Genomic DNA, 24,126 nt, shown 5'->3' with positions numbered 1-24,126 from the left:
TGTCCCAATCCGCAGCAGCGTAATTGCGGAAGGTCCGCTTCTTCGCCTCCATGGGACGTCTCGCCAGCTGGAATATGACCGGTAGGTGGTCGCTATCGAGCGCGAAATGCGCTCTCGCGGAGAGCGCAGTAGGCAACCCGGTGTGCACAGCGATGTCCAAGACGTCGCTCGTTCCGCAAGTTGCGAAATGAGACGGCGTTCGAGGACCGATGACGGAGAGCCGCTCAGCCGACGTCCACTGCCGTAACCGCAATCCCCGGGCGTTTCCAACCCGGGAATGCCAGTCAGGATGCTTCGCGTTGAAGTCCCCCGCGACGATCGCAGAAGTAGATTCCGCGAAGATCGACGCGAGTTCATCCGTACGAAGCATTGCCTGTGGTGATACGTAGACCGAAGCAAGGCGAAGAGGTCCCTCGCCGCACTCCAGGTCTATGGCAGTGGCATCTGTTGAAAGAAACGGCCGTAGCGGGAATCGCTGTGCACGTAGATGTTCCGCAACCAGGACCGCCGTTCCTCCTCCTCGACGCGAACGGTCGTCGCGAAAAATCCGGAAGCCGGGAACGGTCCACCGATCTCCTGGGCCCAAGAACGTCTCCTGCAGCAGAGCAACCTCACATCTCTGCCGAGACAGAAATGCGAGGAGCTCCGGCGTCTTCCTTGCCATCGCGCCGCCTACGTTCCACGACGCGATGACGATGTTACGGCGTTTTGGCAAGGAATTAGCCATGTCGGGCCGCAAGGAGAGAAGGCAGCTGCTGCAGCGTCGCCGAGAGAACCTGTAGTTGTGACTGCAAAGCAGCCGAGATGGTGGCTAGCGTTCCCAAAACGCTAAGTAAGGCGTCTCCCTCGGCGGCATCGGCCGAGTCGGATGTGGTCCCCAAAAGGACCGATGGCTGTTTGGAAGCGGACGCTTGGAGGCGTCGGCGCTCGCGAAGTGGAACGCGAAGCGACTCGGCCGTCTCAGAGGTGGTTCTTGCCGGCGTCGGCAGCACCGGAAAGTTCACGCCGAGGCGCGGACGTGGTGCAGGACGCTGTGGGGCTGGGCCGCGTGACGCGTCCCCTCCTCGCCAGGCGTTCACCGTCCCCAGGGAAGGCGCCTTCTTGGCCGCAGCGTTGGATGAGGCAGCAGATGGAGTCGTCTTCATCCCAGGAGAGGCGGCACCTTTTCCGCGGCGTTTCCGCGAGGGCTTGTCATCGCGGCGCTCCTTCTCCATTCTCCACTTCTCGCAAAGCGGAGAGAATGCGGAGTGCTCTCCGCCGCAGCTCGGGCACTTCTCAGCGCCCGACCGGGGACACTCCTGCAGACAATGGGCCTCGGAGCAGCGCGGGCAGCGAGGAGAGGCCGAGCAGAAAAAGCTGCCGTGGCCGAAGCGAGAGCAGCGATGGCAGAGCTGTGGGTCTCGGTAAACGTATAGACGCACCGAGACGACGCAGTTTCCGACGCTTCGGATAGCCTTGACCGATGAAATCGGCCAGGCCTCCGAAGTGGCGATGGCGACCACAAAGACGCCGATTGGTTTCCCGGCAGACGACAGCTGGCGTCCGCGGCGGGCGTCGATCCCCATGGACCGCAGGTCCTCCAAAAGGTCCTCCGTTCGGTGGAGCGATGACAAGCCCCGGAAGGTGAAGGAGGTTGTCTTCTCCTCGCCAACGCCCCAGGTGGACATCTGCGCGTCGGCGGCCGAGAGCGCAGCACGAAGGGCACGGAAGTCGTCCATGGTCCGGGTTTGGACCCGGGCCGAAGAATCACCGAATGTCACGGTGAATGATTGATCCGTTACTGATGAGCGGATCATATCGCGGAACGCGCGAACGTCCTCCACATCGTACACGACGAGCGGAGGAGGACGGGCACCGCGGCTTGGGCGCGGGGGCGGAGCGGCTTCAGATGGACCCTGTGCGGATGCTGCATCCGTGGCCATGGCGACCGGCTCAGATGAGTCGGTCGCGGGAGCAAGCACCGAGAAAGAGTTACTCGTCGCGATCGGCGCGAATGGCTCGGCCGACGTGCGTTGGCGCTTCAGAGCGGCGTCGCTCAATGGGGTGAACGGCCGGCGTACAGCTGGCCGAGAGGATGCAACCGGCGTCTCCTTAAAAACGGGGGCCAAGATTTTGATTGTCCTCATTGGGAAGACGAATCCATCGTTGTCAACCGGAGATCCGGGACGAGAGGCACCAGGCGACGCGGTAGTCGCCATGGCAGACGTAAAGGGAGCCGAGCTCCTTTCCACTGCTGACGGTGTGTTGCAGACAGCGGATTGATGAAAGGCGTGTAGAGGTCCTTTATTTGTGTTGTGATGATACGCAGATCAGGAAGAATAACGGGCCGGATAAGCACACAGCCGTCTCGGACACTAGTCATGCCCGGGGCGGCCGTAGCGGAGTCATGCACCTTATCTAATTTCTGCGAATTAGATGGTGGGCGCTCATCTTTCGGGCGGTTGCTAGGCACGAGGGCATGGCGAATGCATTGCATGCCCTTGACAAAATAAACTAACATGAATTTAAATGACAGCGAGGTGAAATTGCTATTGATCTTTGATCAAACTTGCCCTTGTGCCATTTCATATATGAGTAATCGCCTTTTTAACCCTTTGCACTTGGGTGGTTTTTTTCTTGATTGCCTTAGTCTACTCTAGATTCAATTTTTTAAATATCCCAAATTTACTAAGTGTGGCATTAGAATGAAAAGTGAGTTTCTTTTCATACAAACTTATTTATTTGGATTCTTGTACATTTTTATTGATATATTTATTGATAAACCATAATTTAAACTATAATTAGTCATGTTATGATATTTTTAGAAGCATTCACCGACGAGAAGACCTGGTTTACATTCACACATCTCACATATATATGGTCTCTCTTCTTCCACCTTTGATTTTTCGGTTAGAGCAAACTGCACCTTTGTTCTTTGTTAGGGTGATGTGATGATATGGAATTTTCCATCGCTCTACATCGCTTTACATTGCTCTGTTTTAGATGGTAATCTAACCGTGGAAGTTTGTGTGCCATCTCGGAATTCTCTGATGAGATCGTGTACTAGTTTCCTAATAAAATTTGCATGCAAGATCAGTTTCATGCTGTCGCGTGGGGCGTTTCTAAGGTGCGACGAAAAGGGTATCGAGGAAAGTCATAATAACTACACCAAGTCTTACCCAAACAATCGTATATTATACAACATACAGTTATAATGCACCATTTACATGGTTATAAGCAAATTATGGATGGCTAGACCCTCGATAAACCAACGAGAGTGCGGGCAATTTAAATGGCAGAACATTGCCTGGGAAAGGGTGAAGGCCGGGTAGACGTGGTCACGAGACGCATAACTTAGGCAGAGCCGTCGGGAAGGAAGGGAGTATGGCAGGAGGAACGCGGTCACGATATGCATAACCTAGGCAGATCCCTCGTCCGAAGTTGAGTCAGACATAGGACACGCTGTCGCGACAGGCGCAACATAGCTCAAGAATCGTGCTCTATCGGTCACCGCCAGATAACCAACTGACCATTTAAGGCCTGAACCTTTTGCGGAGCTTTCAGATTTTTCCTTCAAAATGTTAGTGAACAACCTATCTAAAATCCCATTTACTTCGTCCGCCTGCAAAACTCTAACGTTTTTCGTCTTAAAACACCTTTCCTGTTCCTCCAAGTCAGTCGCTTCTTTTTGAAATTTAGCTTTCACTAAAATATTGATTTTAAGGGCCTGGTTTTCCAAAATATCGTAAATTTTTTCATTTAGCAAATTTTTAACCATATCCAAAAAAGTAACTAGGTCTGTATGACTTTCCCCACCGCTCACCCAGTAGGTTTTCAGACGGCTGTGAACTGCAGACTAACTCCAGGATAGTAGGTCCTCTTCCTCCTCCTCCGATCTGGTTTCCACGAACAGCATGGCGATTATGAACCTCTGACATCTCGTGAGCAGTCGAGTATTTCGGGTTATAGTACACCCAACACGTTTCACACAAAATCTGCATTTCTCCTCCGCTCCGAGCTCTACGAACAACATGGCGGTGGTGAACTTCTGACATCTCGTGGGCAGCCAAGTATCTTGGGTTGTAATACACGCAACACGTTTCACACAGAACTTCCTCCATCGCGATGAAATTTCCAAGTGAATTTCTCTTTGAGAAATGCCATGTTCATGTTCGTTGATTAAAACAATCGAGAAACGTAATGGAAACAATTGAGTCGTCATTCAAACATATTCTCTAACTTTAAGGATTATGAAATAATAATACATTATTCATATTATATATATGTATATGATTTTATTTTATTTTTATTACATTTTTCTTTTTGAATAATTTTACTTTAACATCCCATGCCGTGGCATTGAATTCTTGTATTCCTTTTTCAGACAATTTAAAATATTTTGGCAAATAAATTTTTCTCATAATCCCCTCGAACATAATTGTTGCCAGGATGACCTTTCCATTTTTGGTGGTACACTCTTCTAATTTTTCCACCTCATACTCAATGCCGTCTTTCAAATCATCTTTGGCTAGCGTTTCAGCCTCCCTCTGCTGATTCAGCAAAGTTGATTTAACATCCATCTATAATAAAGGAATAAAATGTATAAGTATGAATTTAAATGTTTAATGATTATATTAAATTTAAAAGAAGAATTCTTACGGTATGATGTATGACAGAAGAGGAAATTTAAACAATGTAAAAGTGAACAAACTATTTCCAAACTTATCTCCTGTGGTTCCTTCAACTGCTTTCTAACTGATGTCTGGAAGTTGAGCATGCTCGGTTATATATATACGGTATCCCTCTTCCGCAAGTTCCAGGGTGGGAATGACTTCCCCTATTTGATGGTAGTATGTTATTAGTGTCACCTATAGATAGACGTTTTTTGTTCGCATACAACACGATTATTCCTAAAGCAATGGAAAGCTCAACAAAAACAGTTATTATCAATACTGAACCAGAAATTTTTACAGCGGAGACTTCCTCTCCCGCCGACGAAAGAAGTTTTACATCACTTTCAATATTGTTCATTGAAATGGAGGGGAGATTGTGTGTATTCATTCTTTCCAATTTTGTGAAGATGTTACGGAGTGAATCTGATTGGTTGGCGATGTTGATATATGTGGAATTGACAAAAAATATTGGCTTAAACGGTTCAACTGATATTTCCGCGGAGCGGCAAAGCTATCATGAAATGGCTCCATCGTTCTGGGCAGGTACTGCAAACCGTCATGGGCTGAACATCCGGATGACACATGTAAACTCCCTTGACCTCGGATACTCAATCTCGAATAGTTAAATGGGCAATTAATGTGCAATGTTATTTCCTCGCTCACGCTGAACAGCCAGTGACCCAGCTTCTCACCTTTCATATATATATACTACAAAGGAGGTTTTTGTGAAATGAATATCACAATTCTGCTGGATGGCTTCAATATTATTTAAAGATATGGCTATACTGCACGAATTTCAAATCGCGGTATGGATAGGGTATCTTGGCGGGCATACATAGACTTCTCCTTTAGAGCAGTGCTGTGAATAATCCAGCGGCAATAAGACGAATGCGTCTTTGTTATTACTTGCTGCAAGATACGGCGAATCTGGCCTTGCGAAAAAAGCCTGACCGCCCTCAGCTGTCGGAATCGGAAAAGAATGTGCTGAGAAGAGGGTGAAAATACTTCCCTTTTTTTGTTAATGGCAGCACAATTATCAATGCGATCGTACCTCCTTGACGTGACACCTGTACATGGGCATATTTATACAAGGGCAATACTTGTCCCCTCTCGAAACCAACGAAGGCCAGGTCAGGTGTTAATTTAAGCACTGCTTGGTTTATCGTTCTCCTCTGGAGATCGGGGGAGGCAATGGAGGAAGTCAGAACTCCCGCTTCCGCCAAGCTCGTTGATTCTTGGAGGTGACGGGCTTCCGTCAGAAGGTGGCCAATATGGCGAGAAATGGATAAGAACCCTATCTGAAGAGTGGTGAGAAGTCGGTTCAATAACTGCAAAGCGGAGACTGTTCCGGTGAAGACTTCAGTTCCCCGAGATAACTCCTCCTTCAACCCGTATTATTGTCAGCCCATGCGGGCGCACATTAAACCGTACCGGTGGGCGATACCCACCTTTACCGGTCATTTTACATAAATAAAACCCTTGGCATTGCAAAAACCTGACAATAGTATGCGTGTATGTTTGTGGGAAACGAGAAACTTAATACTAAGTGTAACAGGACTGTTACACCCTAACAAAATACAATCTAAGGTGAACGAGCCGACAGGAAACGGCTCGTGAATAAGACTAAACTAAAAACTAGGCGGGGGAGAATACATGTCGGGGAAACATCGATTGGAATTAACACAGGGAAGCATTACATAACCAGAAGGGAAACAAAACAATAGAAAAAAAAGAAAAAGTGGCGAAGGGAGTGCCGTACATTCTAAGAGCAGACATAGGAAAGACTCATAGGCGAGTTATATCTTTAGGCAGTGTATATGTATGCTTTCGGTTGACATTGTAATCCCAAATTGACGTTAGGAGCGGATTGCCCGTTGCTTTTAGGCGCGAATGAAATTTGGATGCTTGCGTACGAATGAAATCCGCGACGGACGGGATTCCGTGGGCGGCAAGGACATCGGACATGCGCGTCCTGCGGCTAATGTGCAATAATCCGCGGATTGATTTATTTTGAATGATTTCCAGGTGGCGCCATGTTGTTTTACGATTGGCGAAGATGGAGCTTGCGTATAGGAATTTGGGCCGAATGATCGCCTTGTAAAGGCGCATTCGGTCCTTGTGATTGAGCGGCGACGTCGTCAAGGTGAGGCAAGACAGCTTGTTCCTTGCGACAATCGCCGACGTACGGCAATGGTCCAGATGAGGTCGGAAAGTCAGTTTTTCGTCGAGAACGACGCCGAGGAAGCGGTGCGTGGAAGCTCTAGGAATCACATGTTTTTGGAGCGTAATAGGAATGTGAGGAGTGCGTTTACGTCGTCGGGCGAAGTGGACGTGTGTGCTTTTGTCGGCGTTTATTGTAATTTTCCATGTGGACGTCCACTTGTGCTGTTTCCGTAGGTGAGCGTTGATGCGCCGAATGTTTGCCGAGCGAAAACGAGACGAAGCAGCTATAGCGGTGTCGTCTGCGTACATGTAGAGTGACGTGTGGGGCGTGGACGGTATATCATTGACGAATAAATTGAATAAGAAAGGGCTTAAAAGGGAGCCCTGTGGAACGCCGGCGGCGGCGGTGGTCTTCACGGATGAAAGGGAATTCCCCAAACAAACCCGAAATCGGCGATTGGCGAGAAAGCTGCGAATCAATAGGATGATAGGAGGAGGAAAGGTTCATTATGAAAAGGAGACCGTTGTGCCATACCCTGTCGAACGCACGGGCGATATCGAGAAACACCGCGGCCGTGGATCGACGAAGGTTGAAACCGTGCGAAATACGTTCGCACAAGCGAAGGATTTGAAATTCCGCGGAAACGCGGGAGCGAAAACCAAACTGCTCCGGACGAAAAAATGCATGGTCGTGCGCGTGCGATTCTAGCAAGGACAGATGGACCCGCTCAAAGATTTTGGACACGTTTGAGAGCACAGTAATTGGTCGGCAATTACCCGGTGTCGTGGCGTCTTTCCCTGGCTTTGGAAGGAGGATAACTTTCCCTGTTTTCCAAGGGGAGGGGAAGTGGGCGGAAAGGTAACAATGATTTATTAGGTCGGAAAGGATGAGGGGGAAGATAGGTACTTGGGCCGCAAGAATAAGTTCCCGATTTGACACATTGTCAAACCCGGGCGCCTTTTTCGGCGGCAGCGAGGTTAATATGGACTTTATTTCGTCCGCAGACGTTATCAGGGGGAGATCGGTAGGATTGGAAGGGAGATTCGCGAGGAATTTACGGACTTTATGATCCGCAGGGGAAGGATCGGCGGCCATCGTATTTTCCAGGAACACCGCCTGGATCTCCGCCTTTTGGGTAGGGTCGAAAATTAATCTGTCGATTAATTTCAACGGAGGATTGGTCGGTTTGGGGGAGCGACGAAGGGACTTGGAAATTTTCCACAGAGAGTTATCCTCGAAGGACAGAGAGGAAACATGACGCATCCACTCTTGAGAGGAAAAGGCAGCAATGGAGCGCCTGACGTCAGCATGGAGCCGATTGTAAAGGGACTTGTCCCAGGGCAATCGGTCCCTTTGCCATACTCGGCGAGCGGCATTTCTGGCTTTTATCTTCGCAAGAATGTGAGGAGGAAGGGCACGGCTTTTTCTCCCAGGTTTGGGAGGGACTAGTGATGTAATACGGCGCTTCGCTTCCGCAAAGGCTTCCGAAACGGTCTCGGCACGGCGGTCAAGGTCCTCGGGGGAGGGGGACAAGAGAGGAGAAATCGGCGCCAGGACGTCTGCGAGGGCATCTGGAAAGCGGTTCCAGGAAAGGGACTGGGTTGGGGGAGGTTGGGCACGTGGCGAGGAGAGAGGGAGATGAAAAAGGATGGGAAAATGGTCCGAAGTGAAGCCGTGAACCACGGAAGGAGGGGAGATGAAAGGGAGATTAAGAGAGACACCGAAGTCTATGATGCTGACGGAGGAATGGGATCGGGAAATATGCGTCGGCTCGGAAGGAGCCAATATGGACGCAGACTCCGATTCAATAAATGACTGCAGAATTCTCCCGTTGTAATTTGGGTTAGAACAGTTCCATTGAAAACTGCGTGCGTTCCAATCGCCGATGAATAAGCCCGATTTTCGCGGGGAAATCAGGCGCTCGAGGTCGTCTTTATTCAATTTATTCGGTCTACTGCATAATTGGTAGATGGAGAATATGTTTAGAATACCATGCGTTGTATGGACTTCGATTCCTAGAGCTTCCATGCTGGAGAGAAGGGGAACGGTAAGAAGGGAATGCGGAACGTCACGTTTAACAAGGATTGCAACTCCTCCGCCGGGTTTGTTTCTGTCAAGACGGTGTGTGTAGTACTCCGGAGAGTAAAATGAGATTTGTGGCTTCAGAAAGGTTTCCTGAAGAAGCAGTATGTCGATGTGGTGTAACGCGGCATAGTTTAAAAGTTCGTGTTTTTTGTTGAGCAGGCTCTTACAATTCCAGGATAGGATTTTTAGAGATCGACGCAACGGCGTACACGGGGAATTAAACGTGTAGGCGGAGGAGTTGCTCTAGAATAAAAATCTTTTTCGCTTCGATAGTCGGGGCCTGCTGAATGACGGACATTATTCCGCGGAACCATTGCAGCAGGTCCGTCGTATCGGAAGCAGCGGAGGAAAGGGGGGGAGGTTGCTGAAGGCCGGGGAGGGGAGGGGAAGGAGGAAAGGGCGCCGGACCGGCGGCGAAGGGGAAGACTGGGAGCGGGGGAAACTCCGCTCTGGAGGTAATCGCCCGGGCGAGGGAGGGGAGGTCACCGAAGGAACAGGAACAGCTGGCGCGATGTTTTTACGCGTTGCTTGCAATCTTTTGGCTTCCTTGTGTACTGTGCAGCCGCGATAATTCGCCGGATGGGCGTTACCGCAGAGGAAGCATAATGCAGCCTCTTCCCGGGGTTTCGTGCATTCACTACTGAGGTGCTTGCCACCGCATCCAACGCAATTGGGTTGCAAGAAGCAATGATTCTTCGTGTGTCCTATGCGTTGACAACGGTGGCATTGCACCGGTTCATTGGGTTTGCGGAATATATTCACCGCGACGCGTAATCCCGCGAGGGATTGAATTTTGAGGAAAGCTTCCGTGTCGACGGAGCTTTCGCAAGCGATATGGCACGTAGTAGTCGGATATCGTGCGACTTCTTTAATCTTATTGGCCCTTTCAATGTCCGACGGGCGGGTTGAAAAGATACGGCGCGCGAAAATCACTGGGAAACCAAGAGATTGCAAATGAGCCGTGATTTCGGATTCCTCGATCGACGGAAGGATGCCCTTTATTGCGAATTCCCTCCGACGATTGCACGGGAGTTGATAAGTGACGTAAGGAACATTCAGCTCCTTAAGGATGACCGAGACCTTAGAATAGTCGTCGATTGTGGAACATTTTATTACTGCCGAATTGTTGCCCGTGGAGTGGGCGACCGGGGGAAACTGACAAGCGCGCGTGATTCGCACGATCATCTCCGACCATTTTGCCGTGTCGGCGATACGGAAGGGGGGGATTTTTCCTTTGATCCCGCTGGTAGCGGGAGCAGAAGCGGGCGTCGGCCGCAGGTGCGGTCGCGGGGCACTGTGGCCTACTACATTGACGGAATTTGACGTCATAGGATCAGATAGCAAGGTGAATTTATTTGAAATCGCCACCGGAGCGATCGGGAGAGCGGATAAAGCGCCTGTGGCCATATGTCGCCGGCGCTTCGAAGCTACCTCCTGGAAATTTTCCCCTTGTGAATTATCGTCATTAGAAATATCATTAGCAATGCCAAGGGCTGCGCTACGCTGACACAGACTTTCAGGCACAGGTCGCGCATTTTGATCGCGGATTACATGGCCGGCAAGGGTGGGATCACTCACCGAGTTTGGAGCTGAGCTGGTCTCCATGGGCTCTGCCGAGACTGGTGTGGTAGCCGAGTGGCGCGTGTCAGAGATGGACGTATTGGTGACTCCTGCTGAGGAGGAGGATGTCGCGTGAAGATTGGCAGAAGGCAAGTCCTTGGGCGGTGCAGGGAGAGCTGGGTCGGATGAAGGACGGAAATTGTCCAGAATGGCGTCCCTTTCACTCACGGAAAGGGCCGCGAGCGCGTTGCGCAAGCTCTCAGTGGACAACGGCGGAGCGTTCATTGTGGCACACGAATTTGTTGCACACGATATCGCGGTTGTTGATACTTTAGTAAGCGCCACAGGCGAGGAAGTTGAACGGCGATTTCCACGAAGACCAATGTTTATGGACGTGCAATGATATTTACAATCAAATTCCTCGAACAAAACTACATTATGGTAGCCAGGATATAAATCCTGATAAGCAAACTTCCCTATATCAGGAAGGAAAACGTATTCCATATTACGTGAACCCAAAATGTGTTCAACGTAAGACGTTTTCCCACAATTACTATCACCGTACAAATACAACTGACTCCTTTTATGAGAAAAGTCTTTTATGGCTTCATTAAACCAAGTGGCTACTTCAAATGCCCATCCCAAATACGTTACTTCAACAGGTTTAAAACTTAAAGGAGATTTAGAACTAGATTTAAATTCATTAAAATATGATTGCAAAAATTTATAACGCGAATGATGCTCCGTTACAAATGGATGCAAAAATGAAAATTTCTCATTAGTTGATGCCCAATTATATAAACGATAATTAAAATTTAACTTACTAATACTTACATTAGTCAATAAGCCTATATCCTCCTTGGATATATACTTTAAACAGGATCTCGCCGATCGACAGGGTTGGACGTCGATATTAACACCAGGAAAATAGCTTTCTAACACAGAACGTACTTGAGCACAACATAATTTATCCTTAAAGTTCAACCAAGAATGTATATGGTAATCAACTGTATCAGATGATTCAGAATCCTCCTTAGATATACAATAACTGATAAGAAAAGGTCTGAAGGCATCTAAAACATCAACTCTGGTCAAACTTTTTAGAGGGTCGCTCAGGGTTACGAAAAACTGCAACCCACCCGTTCTGTGTCCTGAAACGAAGTGAAAATTTTCTAAGTGTTTCATTTCCGTACGCGCATAGGTTATTCTAGTGCGCGTACGGAAATGCCCAGCCGCCCCTCCAGTCACTTATCTACAAACAGGAAGACCATCCACCCAGTCCACTACCCCACGATAATGACGACGGAAGCCACGCCCCCAAGACATAGTGAAACGTTGCCGGTTGTAATCCCATATAGAATTCCTTTTCAAATCGAAATAAATAGCGTAAGGTATATAATCCAACCGGCCTGACACAACTATAAAAATAGTTACCAATTTACCAACGTCATAAGGCATTACTCTATGATACAACATAAAAAAATGTCTACAGGCAATCCATTACATATGCAAAACAAGGCTAACTCCCGTATTTGTCGAGCCAACAATCTTCCACAATACATCGAAAAATTGATATATTGGGGCCATCGCTCACACGGCACAGTCGAAATTCGGGATATTGCCCGTATACATGCACCAGGTTCTGAACGCATAAATCCCACCAGTCTCTGCATGTTAAAATTGGGTATTCCAGACAGCAATACGAGAACATTCTGAGGGAGAGACAGGAGCCGCACCAAGCGAGAGTTACCTCTTCGCTTAAGAACTGCTTGTTGAAGTTCGCCGTCCGGTGTATTTGAAGCCATCCTTTAATAGGTTTCCTCCCAATTTGTCTTCCCAAAACAAATGACACAACAGAGTCTGAAAATTTAAAAATTGTCATTTATTTCACGACCAGACAAAACATAGGTTACATACATCTTTAATTGAACCTTCATTGTAGCAACATGAACAGTAAAAGGATTCAATGAATCAGCAGTTGGGGGGGCTTCACAAGAATAATATATCATATTATTCTTGTGAAGCGGGCGGGGTCGTTGCTCGGCGGCGTCGGCCGGATCAAAGGGCCCGCCGGTCGGCACTGTGACCCACAAAGGGATCGTACTCAAAAAACGCAAGCGCGCACAAAAATCCGAGTGAAGGAGCGCTCGAAAACACGTCCGTTCACTTCGAAGGCACAAAGTGAACTCTCAACTCCTCCTTCAAAGTTTTAAGAGCCTTAATAGTTTGGGATAACATCTCATCATGTCTCCGTAAAGTTTTAGAAGTGTTAGCCAAAAATGCGTATCGCCCATTGAGTTGCTGCTCCGTTTGCCTCGCAAGCATGGAAATTCTTTTGGAAAGGGTCTGTACTTAGTCATCGGTTGCAGTGCCTGCCGGAAAATGTAGCCCATAGCCTAACACGTTAATTAAACCTCTATTACTACGTCGTCGACCATCTTCAGGTTGTAAATTGTGCAAAACACTCTTAAGAACATCAAAGTCTTGCTCCACAGTTAGTATATACTCGGAAGACAGTGTGCTAATATAGTCTTTGGAAGTCGATTCCGCCTGTGCAACAAGTATTTTACATAATTTATCAAACTGCTACTTGTCCTTGCACCTCGGTGAAAGCTTGCTGCAACGTCTTAAATCCCAAGTCCAAGTGCAGAATCCACTCTGCCGCAGCAAACACAATAGTTCCATGGGGCGCAAACAGTATTCCATTAGCAGTAGCGGATGAAATCACTATAGGAAGGGAAATTCCTCCTGTCCACCAATTCATTCTGAAAAATTAAAAATACGATCAAATTAGGGAGCTTCAGAGCTCTTAGACGGCGTTGCGTTTTTGTATGAATTTAGAGCACTCGATTTTCTTTATCATTTTGCCGGCGTCGGCGCTGCCGGGCTCGCTGTCGCCGCAGCTTATTATGTTTCTTTTTGCTGGGACGCACTTTTACGATGCACATATGGATCGAGGGGACGGTTTGGAGGTCTTGGATTATGGGGCCACTAGGGGGGCATCAGAACGGCCTTCCTTGTCTTCTGGTGTAATGTCTTCTTGCCACTCTCCCTCTCTGGGTGTTTCACAGTAAAGGGAGTCTTCCTGAGGGAAGTCGAGCTCACGAGTCGAAGGCGAGCGTAACGAGCCTCGTGCTAGACGCGGTCACGACATGCGTGGCCCAACTGACCTCGATGCCTTGCTGGTAGCCGAATTTATTCCCGCTCCTGGGAGCGACCCTTGTCCTATGACGGGCGCAGCCAGGAGTCGTAATCAGGGAAGCACGGCTTTCCCGGCCTACGTCACCAGCAATTGGCTCTCTCGGACACTAATCATGCCCGGGGCGGCCGTAGCGGAGTCATGCCCCTTATCTAATTTCTGCGAATTAGATGGTGGGCGCTCATCTTTCGGGCGGTTGCTACGCACGAGGGCATGGCGAATGCATTGCATGCCCTTGACAAAATAAACTAACATAACTAACAAGATATGCATAACCTAGGCAGATCCCTCGTCCGAAGTTGAGTCAGACATAGGACACGCTGTCGCGACAAGCGCAACATAGCCCAAGAATCGTGCTCTATCGGTCACCGCCAGATAACCAACTGACCTCTTTTCGCCCTCATTATTAGCTCCTCATTAACAATTTTGATGGGGTGAACGTTATTCTTTTCATCTAGACCGAAAACATTGATTGAAATATTATTTTTTCGTTCAAATGTTGAAATTTGGGAAATTTCCACCGGGTAACTGATGCAACTCCAATCGTAACTTGAATGAAACTTTTCATTATCGTATTTAGAAACACGGTGAGGGTTTTGATTGATTTGTTTCGTCCATATGGCATATTTAAAACAGAAATCATCATTATTTTGTACATTTATTACACTGTTTGTTCGCGCGATTTTATGTGGTAGCTCTATGTAGGAGGATCCTCTAAGTGAACGATACCGATTGATCCTCAGTTCCAATCCTAGAATTTTTCTAAGAGACCAGCCTGAACCTTTTGCGGAGCTTTCAGATTTTTCCTTCAAAATTTTAGCGAACAACCTATCTAAAATCCCATTTACATCGTCCGCCTGCAAAACTAACGTTTTTCGTCTGAAAACACCTTTCCTGTTCCTCCAAGTCAGTCGCTTCTTTTTGAAATTTAGCTTTCACTAAAATATTGATTTTAAGGGCCTGATTTTCCAAACTATCGTAAATTATTAACCATATCCAAAAAAGTAACTAGGTCTGTATGACTTTCCCCACCACTCACCCAATAGGTTTTCAGACGGCTGTGAACTGCAGACTAACTCCAGGATAGTAGGTCCTCTTCCTCCTCCTCCGATCTGGTTTCCACGAACGGCATGACGATGATGAACCTCTGACATCTCGTGGGCAGTCGAGTATTTCGGGTTATAGTACACCCAACACGTTTCACACATTATCTGCATTTCTCCTCCGTTCCGAGCTCTACGAACAGCATGGAGGTGGTGAACTTCTGACATCTCGTGGGCAGCCAAGTATCTTGGGTTGTAATACACGCAACACGTTTCACACAGAACTTCCTCCATCGCGATGAAATTTCCAAATGAATTTCTCTTTGAGAAATGCCATCTTTTATTTGAAATGCGATGTTCATGTTCGTTGATTAAAACAATCGAGAAACGTAATGGAAACAATTGAGTCGTCATTCAAACATATTCTCTAACTGTAAGGATTATGAAATAATACAATATTCATATTATATATATGGCTTTATTTAATTTTAATTACATTTTTCTTTTTATATAGTTTTACTTTCACATCCCATGCCGTGGCATTGAATATTTGTATTCCTTCTGAAGACAATTTGAAATATTTAGGTAAATAAATTTTTCTATTTATCCCCTCGAACATAATTGTTGCCAGGATCACATCTCCATATTTAGTGGTACACTCTTCTAATTTCTCCACCTCACACTCGACGCCGTCCTTCAAATCATCTTTGGACAACGTTTCAGCCTCCCTCTGCTGATGCAGCAAAACAGATTTAACATCCACCTATAATAAAGACATAAAATGTATAAGTATGAATTTAAATGCTTAATGATTATATTAAATTCAAAAGGAGAATTCTTACGGTATGTGATGAGAAGAGGAAATTTACACAATGCAAATGTGAACAAACTGTTCCAAACTTATCTCCTGGCAAATGTCAGTGGTTCCTTCAACTGCTTTCTAACTGATGTGTGGAAGTTATGCATGCTCGCCTATATATATACGGTATTCCTCTTCATCCAGTTCCAGAGTGGGAATGACTTCCCCTATTTGATCACGAGATCTTTCAGCGGTTTGAATGAGGTCATCCAAACTCAGACAGCTGGTTTGCTCTGCGACGTATTCATGTCGCTCATTCTCCTTATAAGCGAGCAGCTGTTGGGTGACTGGTGCAATAAAAATTTTCGGTGCGAAATGCACGATAGAAAGGCGCACACGCAGCTGTATAGGCAGCTGCCACTTTATTTTATATTCTTGTGAGATCAGCGTACGCGTCTTCGTCTCAGAGGCCGGGATGAGGTCATCCGAGTACATCTGTTACTAACACATTTCCGTTCCGCCGTCGGCGGAGTTTTTTTTTCACGCCTCTAGTCAGTCCTCTCGTTGACCGCGAGCGTCGCTCTGCTGCGTGTTCATCTTGCTCATTCTCCTTATAAATACGGCTGAGCGGAAAGAGCAACCATTCAACATCATGGAGTACATGTGCTTGGATATTGAAGTGTATCACACCAGGGAAGGGGTCCGACTCTGCAGGACCTGCTCTGTTGGGAAGGAGATTGAAGTGAGGGAGGTGGAACATGTATGTTCCAAACACGTCGTAGGTACGGCCACTTGTTGGATGTGTGGAGGACCGTTGTCGGTGAAAATCACCATCGTTTCTCCTCTCCCTCCGAGTGTATGTCAACACTCCATACCTCAGATCCTGTTGAAGGAGGAGAAGCCTCTGGACCTATCCCGGCAAAGCCAACGGCCATCGTCTCAGTCTCTTGCGGGCTGCGTTGACCGGACCGATACAGCGCAGTGTCGTTGGAAGGGAGGTTCGGTTGACATCTGCACACCACCACCGGCAGCCTGCTCTTCCCTCTCCGGCGGATAATACGCTGCCCCCCTCGAGACGGATGGAGACATACCCCCGGAAGCCTGTGCATCCCTCTCCGGCGGCGGCGGATACACCACCACCCCCTTTAATATATTTGGGGAATACTAAATGTGCATTGAAATAGCGCGTGTTAGACTAGTGCTGCTTCTTTCAAGGAAGTTTCAAGAGCTGAGGCGTGGATGATCTTGCACCGTAAAGCCAAGATGGTGATGACGGTCGTTCTCAGCTCTTGAAAGTTCCTTGCCTTTGGTGACAGTTGAAATTTTGTATTTGAAATGAGAAATAAATTTTAATACGGAAAAACTGTTTACTTATTTATAATCTTATCGAATTTATTATATCCATCTAGTATATGTCACATGCATATGAAATTTTAAAACAGTACAATTTCAGGTGATTGAACAACTTTCATTATGAAATTCACCTGTGTGTGTATCACACGATGGAGTCGAGTTTTTATAACCCAACTTTCGCATGTCCAAACTTGTTCGGAAGCTCTGCGCATGCGCACATCATGACGGCTGCGTGGTATGTTCGAACTTGTACGAAAGCTCTCGCGTACATTTCCCAACTCGCTCAGGCAGACGTTCGCCCGACCCGGGTACATAAACACGAGATAGATGGGCCGTTCCTGAAACACGCCATTTAATATCGTGACGTAATTCGAAATTGAAACCTCCACGCTTTTCATGTCATCCTGCTGCAAGAGATAGGATAAGCCGTTCCAGAAACACGCCATCTTGGATTTTCTAGAAGTCGTCCTCTTATGAAACCGCCCGGCCCCGCCCCGCGACTCCAGCGTCGAAGCCTCCCTCACCACATTGCATACCTCTTTTGTTTCCTCGCCCGCCGAGCCTCTTTTTTTTCAAGACCGCTTTGCTCGTCTCTTTTGTTTCGACGCCTGCCGCATCGCAATGTATTTTTTTAAACTTCTATCCCCCATCGTCTCGTCTGTTCATCTAGATACGTGATGATTCCAGGCTAGCAAAAAATATTATGAATGTTGTGGGGTAACGCCCCGGAAATCACAGCGCTCGCGTAAGGGGAGGAAGCTTGCTCGGAGAGGGGGAGATAGCTCCTAACAATCTATATGACATTGCGAAGAGCGTCATTCTAATTCAGAAGTCGCCGAGGAAGAAGTCCACCCTTTCAAACGTATTGAAACAACTCCGAGTACTCCAGCAGTTATGCGTCCACCAACGCCTTCAACGTCGTCCAATAGAAAGATGAAAATGTTGAAAAATATTACTGGATTGGAATTATCTCCGCAATTTAGATTAGTGAGAGTAGAAATCACAATCAAAGAGTAGAGGAGCGACTTAATAGAGCTGCCATGAGTGTAGTGATGATATTAATGAAGAAAAGCACTTTGTGTGAGTGAAACTTTTGAATTTATGAAAAGTGTTTAAGTAATTAGAAGTGACTGCTGATAATATCAAATATGAAAAAATATTAAAGATGTATGCACATTCTGTATGACCGATGAACCTTACAAATTCATTTGGAGACTGAGCTAAACCTGTTAGCGGCATCGCAAATAGTGGACATGAGGGTAACGATACTGATTCTAATTCATTTGTTACTAATGATAGCTTGTTGGGAATGTTCTGTCTTCCGATAGTTTTTATAGTAAGTAGAAGGCAAAAGGCTGTTTCATGCCAGCTGCGCGCGCAGAAAAACAAAAGCGCAACGACAAGCGGTGTTTCTCCCTCCCCTTCCCGCCGTTCCCTGCTTTCCCTCTCCTCTCCCTTTCCGACTTGGTGTTCGGGTTTGGAATGAAAATGGCGACCTGAGAAGGTCGGTTTATTTATATTAAAGTTAATTCTTATTTCAACCAAAGAGAGGTAATGTTCGTATGCTGCAATTGCTGTCATTATCCGCGAAAACGTGCTACAACAAGTTATTGCTCTTACAATAGTGGCAGCACAATGCATCGTGTAATAAGAACTGTATGAAGGCCAGTTGCGCACAGTATCCTTCGATGGCACCCTTGAAAGAGCATCGGGCATGGGTCAAGAGAGCGAATTTGGTGCAAGAAGTCCAACCATTCACCATCTGTTAAGCACTCTAACCCTTCAGGGAACCTGTTGTAACACGTCGGGTAATGACAGGAATTGCAGCAGAGGAACATTAACTCTTCGGGCTTGGACCCTTTGTGGGCCCTCTGCCATCTCTTCAACTGGAGTCTCCCCAACAAATGTGCTTTGCCGCCAAGTGACCGTTGATTTAGAAACGACAAAACAGAGTCTCTGCGGCTCATGTCGGCGACTGCTCGCATCCATGGTTGAAATAATAACGAGCTAAATGCTTTGTCAAAAAAATTCTATAACGCGAGCACGGAAGCAGAAAAAAAGGAAACCGCAAAGGGGAGGTAGGAAACTTGCTAACCGCACTTGCCTGAAACTCTTGATGCGAACACTTTAAGGAGGCTAACTTTCATCATTGCTTGTATTTCATATTTTTGAGAGAAATAATTTTACAATGGGAGGTAAAGGAAAATGAATTAGGAAAAAGAACAAAATTGATTAAAACCAATTTATTTTATATAAACAATTTAAAGAATATACATTACAAAAATGATGAGCAATTTAAACAAACACTATAGGTGAAAAAATAATAAAATTCCATTTTTATTAAAACAGAATAATTAACAACACTGAACACCAGCCTTTTCGGTGCTTGTTGTAACACGCAAGGGATGCTTATTTAAACTGGAACGGGAGAGCAGGATTAAGAAATAAAAGACATCACACTTTTTTTCATTTTTATTTTATCTTTTTATTTACGATATGTTTTTGACACTTTGGGGAGGGGCACTCGGTGATTCCAAGCCGCAAATGAAATAAAGAAAAAAAGGAAAAAAACATCTTTTACAATCAATGAATTGAAAAGGTTATATATTATTTTAAATATAATTTGAATTTTACATATAATTACAATCAATGAATTGAAAAGGTTACATATAATTTGAACCTAGTGATAGTGAAATGAAGATAGGATAGTATTACTTATATATGGTCTGTTTGTTTTGGAAATTTACATCGATTTAAAAACAGCCAAAATTGAAAGAAGAAAAATGCCATGCAAATAATTAATCGATCAATGAAATGGTCAATACAAGACTGAAGTAAAAAGATAGTACATACCAGGAGAGGACAACACACCGGGTTCCGTCCCAGATAAGGCTCCATTTCACCTCATTGTTATTATAGGTTGTAATGTCGCCTTCATTTTCAAAAATGGTTGTATATCTTTTGGGAAGCCAAATCTTCCGTTGGGCTTCCCCTTCATATTTAATGAATCCCACCAACCCCTCCCCGTACCTCTCATTAACCTTTTCCATGCTCGAGATGAGATATTGGCTGTTTTTGTTTACTCCCACCAACAGGCTGTTCAACTGAAAGGAATGAATTAATTAGTATATATTATTACATCGGCAAATTGTATTAATAATAAAATATGAGAAAGGATACCTTACCTTTCAATTGGGGGATTTTTTTAAAAATCGGCGTGACCTGTTCGAAGGAGGAAGATAAAACTTAATGAAAGAAATATAAATAATAAGTAATAATTTTCCAAGGCACGTCATCTTACCTTTTCCTTGTCTTGATGTACTTCGAATGGCGTTCAGGGCTGTACCCTCTGGATATATACGCGGAAAAGAGCGGATGTTTTCAAGAGAGAACCGGATGGATTATATGGATAATATTGCCAATGTGTCTAGTTTAAGGTTCGTTACAGAAGAAAAATATTTTTTAAAACGTAACGAAAATATTTTTTACCAAGTGGGAAGGTCTCTCCCTCGACGGAAACGTGATGACATAACTCGACGGAAACTTGATGACATAACGAATTTGTTTTTCCAAGCGGACGAGCGCTAGCAATTCATTTCATAGCATTGACTATATATCGTTTTTTTTCGATTTTATATATATAGGTATGCTTTTTTTATTTATCGTGCGGTACGAATCACAGACGTCACCCAACCAATTACGTCTGCCTCATCGTGACGTAATACATTCGATGCCATGTTCAAAATGCAATGAGCAATCCCGTATTCACGAACATCCCACAACAATGACCATTTTCTCCCCCACGTGCCCCATTCCAAACCTTCCGGGGTGCAAGAAAAACCATTCACATTGCGAAGAATCCATTCCGGTAAACTGGAAAATCTTAAATTTATATAATCATCCCACAAGGAAGGTAAGTGTGGGGGACAATAATTTCCACCTGCGTAGTAAAATATGACGGATTATATTCGTCCATAACTTCACTGTCGCCCTCATCGCTAACCTCCCCCTCATCACTAAAATCTTCCACATCACTGCTAACCTCTCCCTCAATGTCAAAAATTGATTTTGCTGCGAATAATTTATTTATCGGGCACATTCTCTTTACAGAAATAAATCCGTCGTTTTCTGTAACACTCAACTCACACAAACTGCTCTGCCTGTCTCTCTCTCTCTGAAGTGTCGATGCAATGTGTATCGCGCGCGCGAGAAAACGAAAAGTATCGCTGCGGTCGCTGTGGCTCTATAAAAAAAAACTCGCGTAAGATGCGCGCGCGCGTTTGAGAGATGAATTTTTTTTTAATTTATTTTTCCTGAAAAACTATTACAGCGTGAAGGTCTCGCGACCACGCTACTTTCTTTTGCTTTCCTTATTCTCGACTCCAGTCTATCCTTCCTATCCTCTTTTTCTGCCCATTCTCTCAGCGGTTCGGCCCGTATATGGTGAACGCATACCAACGGAAGTCTAGCGTCAAGACAAAGCCATCTTAACTTCACTTTGTCCCACCATTTTCGTTGTTTCAATTTATAACCAAATGTTTCCCTATCGTAAAGATCGAACACAATTTGGGGGGCGTCCGTTTCATTCGTAAATAATGTGGTCTCGAAAATGACCACCCATAAAAAACCCCAGTGTGCATCATGAAAGAACAATACATAGGCCTATGCGTTATAATATTATTTTTCTAGAAAAAAATAAAAAACTGCAATGCTAAAATTTAAGCCTTCTTAAACGCGTAATTCCCCCCAAGCGAGAGGAGTCCGAGCTCTCCATATCTTATCTCCCCCTCCAGTGGTTTCCGGCTTTGCGCTCCCGCCTCTCTCTGTTCACAATAAAAAATATTTTCCACTCCGACTCCTCCCGTCTTGTGCTGCCGCCAGTAGTGCGAAGCCGAACTAAAATATGTATAGTTTCCGCCTCGCCCATCAGTCGTTTGCTAGCATTCCACGCGGGAGTAGTGGGGGAGTTTGTGAAGCAATGGAGCAACAATTTTGTGACGTGTGCTACACATATTATCGAAATTTGCAAAGCCACCAAAACTCCGATGTGCTCCGAAGTTATGAGTTACGACAATTTGGCGGTGAAAATCGACCAATAATCGAACTACAGTCGGCTGCGAATAATCGATTGAAGACATTGGGTGAGTAGAATAGAAGAAATATCCGATGTTGTAACAATTTTGGGAGCAATCAAAAACACAATCAGGGATAAAGTAACCGAACAACTTCGAAGTAATCCATTGAAAATTAATGTAATTTTAAAATGCCGATTTGTTAAAGATGAGCAATTCGATGATCGATCCTTCAAAACTAAGAACGTTAGTGTTTCAGGCCGACGATGTCGATGAGATATTAGATTTATTGTATTCGAAACTATTAAAAGAAAAAAGTGAGCATCCCCCCCGCGGGTAGGGGGGTAGAGAATACTCCCGCAGTATCCCTGCTTGTCGTAAGAGGCGACTAAAAGGGCGGGGAGAAAACCCCGAAAACAAACCCCAAGCCAGCAAGGGATGCGTCCGGACAGTGCTGTGGATCCACTGTCTGTGAGCGGCCATACCATCTGGCCTGCGATCCGCCCAGGTGTTTGCCGTGCCTGGAGACCCGTAAGGGAGAAAAGGGGATCCTGGAGGGTGAGCTTTCTGGTTCCCAGCAGGGTGTCGGATGCCCTGTATGGACCGGGGAGTGATACCCCTCTTCGGCCCCGGATTTCGTGTAAACGGGAGGCCGGGAGCTAGCCACTCCCGGTCAATCGGCTTCCGTCGCGTTTTCGCTCCGGTGGCGAGTGCCAAGGTTGTGGGGGTCTGCGTAGGGAGGTCGGAGATGTAAGGGTTTTGGTGGGCCCTTGCACCGAAGATCCACCCCGAAACAGACAACCACTCCAGAAGCGCTATATCCCTCGAGTTAGCCCTGGCGGCCGCTCCGGTTTGGCGGAGTGGCGTCCCAAATGTGTGGCTCCGTGGCGGGTGGGGAGGCCGAGGGACGAATCATTTCTTATTATGGAGGAAAAACCCTTTCCACCACTAAAAAGATCCCGTCCGGACACCGGCGGGGGAGAAAAGTGTATCGGCGCATGTAAGCGCTATTTAATTATGTCTTGTGCAAAGGAAGGTGAGACCTTGAAAAAGGTTTCTCCCTTCTTAATTCGCAGAGTGTTATCACAGATTGTGCCTGGGGACCCAAAGAGCGTGAAGAAGCTCAGGGATGGTACACTACTTATAGAGACCCTGAACGACACACAGAGCGAAAAACTACTTGCTATGGGAACGCTCCATGACATTCCGATTAAGGTGGAGGTGCACCGCACTCTTAACACCTGTCGGGGAGTCATCAGTCACTACGACCTTCTATACGTGGACATCGAAGAAATCAAGAGAGAAATGTTCTCTCAGGGAGTGACTGATTGTCGTCGACTCACCACAAGGCGCAACGGAGAAAACGTAAACAGCACCTCCGTGATCTTGACGTTTGCGCGTGATAGACTACCCGACAAGGTGTTTGTGGGCTATGAATCGGTACCAGTGAGGCCATTCATCCCAAATCCCGTGCGTTGTTTCAAATGCCAACGGTTCGGCCATGTCGCGTCGCGCTGCGAGGGCAAGGCCACCTGCCCGCGCTGTGGCAAAGACGCGCACGAGGATAAAGAGTGCTCTTCGGAACCTCTTTGTGTCAATTGCGAGGGTACACACCCAGTGTACTCTCGTGATTGCCCGAAGATGAAAGAAGAGAGGAAAGTCATGGAGATAAAAACCCTTGAAAAAATCCCATATGCGGAAGCGAGGAGAAAATACAGGGCGCTAATCGCTCCAACTTTCTCCCGGTCCTTCGCTTCCGTTGCAACCACGCAATGTGTAAAGTGTACCATCGCCACGCAGACGGAGATACCGAAAGAATCCCCAATGGAAATCACGCAAGTGCCTAAACCCAAAAGGGTAAAGGACACAAAGAACAAGGTGGACAAGGAGTCACCTACTCCTGTGGGCCCTTCAAAGAAGAGCCCACTAAAAACCACCAAGGGGAACACGCCAAAAGGGCGTGAGAATACACCTTCCCCGCCGCCTCCAGTGAAGCCAAAGAAGCCGGAGGTAATTGAAGAGGACCAGAGTATCTCTGATACTGAGGTCTTCGCAAACGAGTGGAAGAGGAAACATCGCTTCAAGCGATAACCTCAATAGAGTTGGTCATCTCCCTTTTTAGTCATTTTATTTATTTATATATTTATTTATTTATTTTAATTTAACACTTTAAATGTGTTCCATTCTGCAGTGGAACTG

General features: G+C 46.3%; 1 long non-coding RNA gene across 1 annotated transcript in view; it reads right to left on the bottom strand.

The window, feature by feature from the left end:
* Window positions 1-4,251: 4,251 nt before the first annotated feature.
* LOC139696471 (uncharacterized) overlaps window positions 4,252-24,126 on the bottom strand; it is a 188,783-nt gene continuing 168,908 nt past the window's right edge. The window contains exon 5 of the long non-coding RNA XR_011702625.1: window positions 4,252-4,559. This is a non-coding gene — a long non-coding RNA (uncharacterized lncRNA). The remainder of the gene's footprint in view (window positions 4,560-24,126) is intronic.

The sequence above is a fragment of the Hetaerina americana genome, unplaced genomic scaffold (assembly GCF_022747635.1).
Source record: "Hetaerina americana unplaced genomic scaffold, ioHetAmer1.1.p SCAF_7, whole genome shotgun sequence".
NCBI lineage: Eukaryota > Metazoa > Arthropoda > Insecta > Odonata > Calopterygidae > Hetaerina > Hetaerina americana.
Note: the sequence above shows the minus strand (reverse complement) of the source record. Positions and strands in the feature narration are given on the sequence as shown.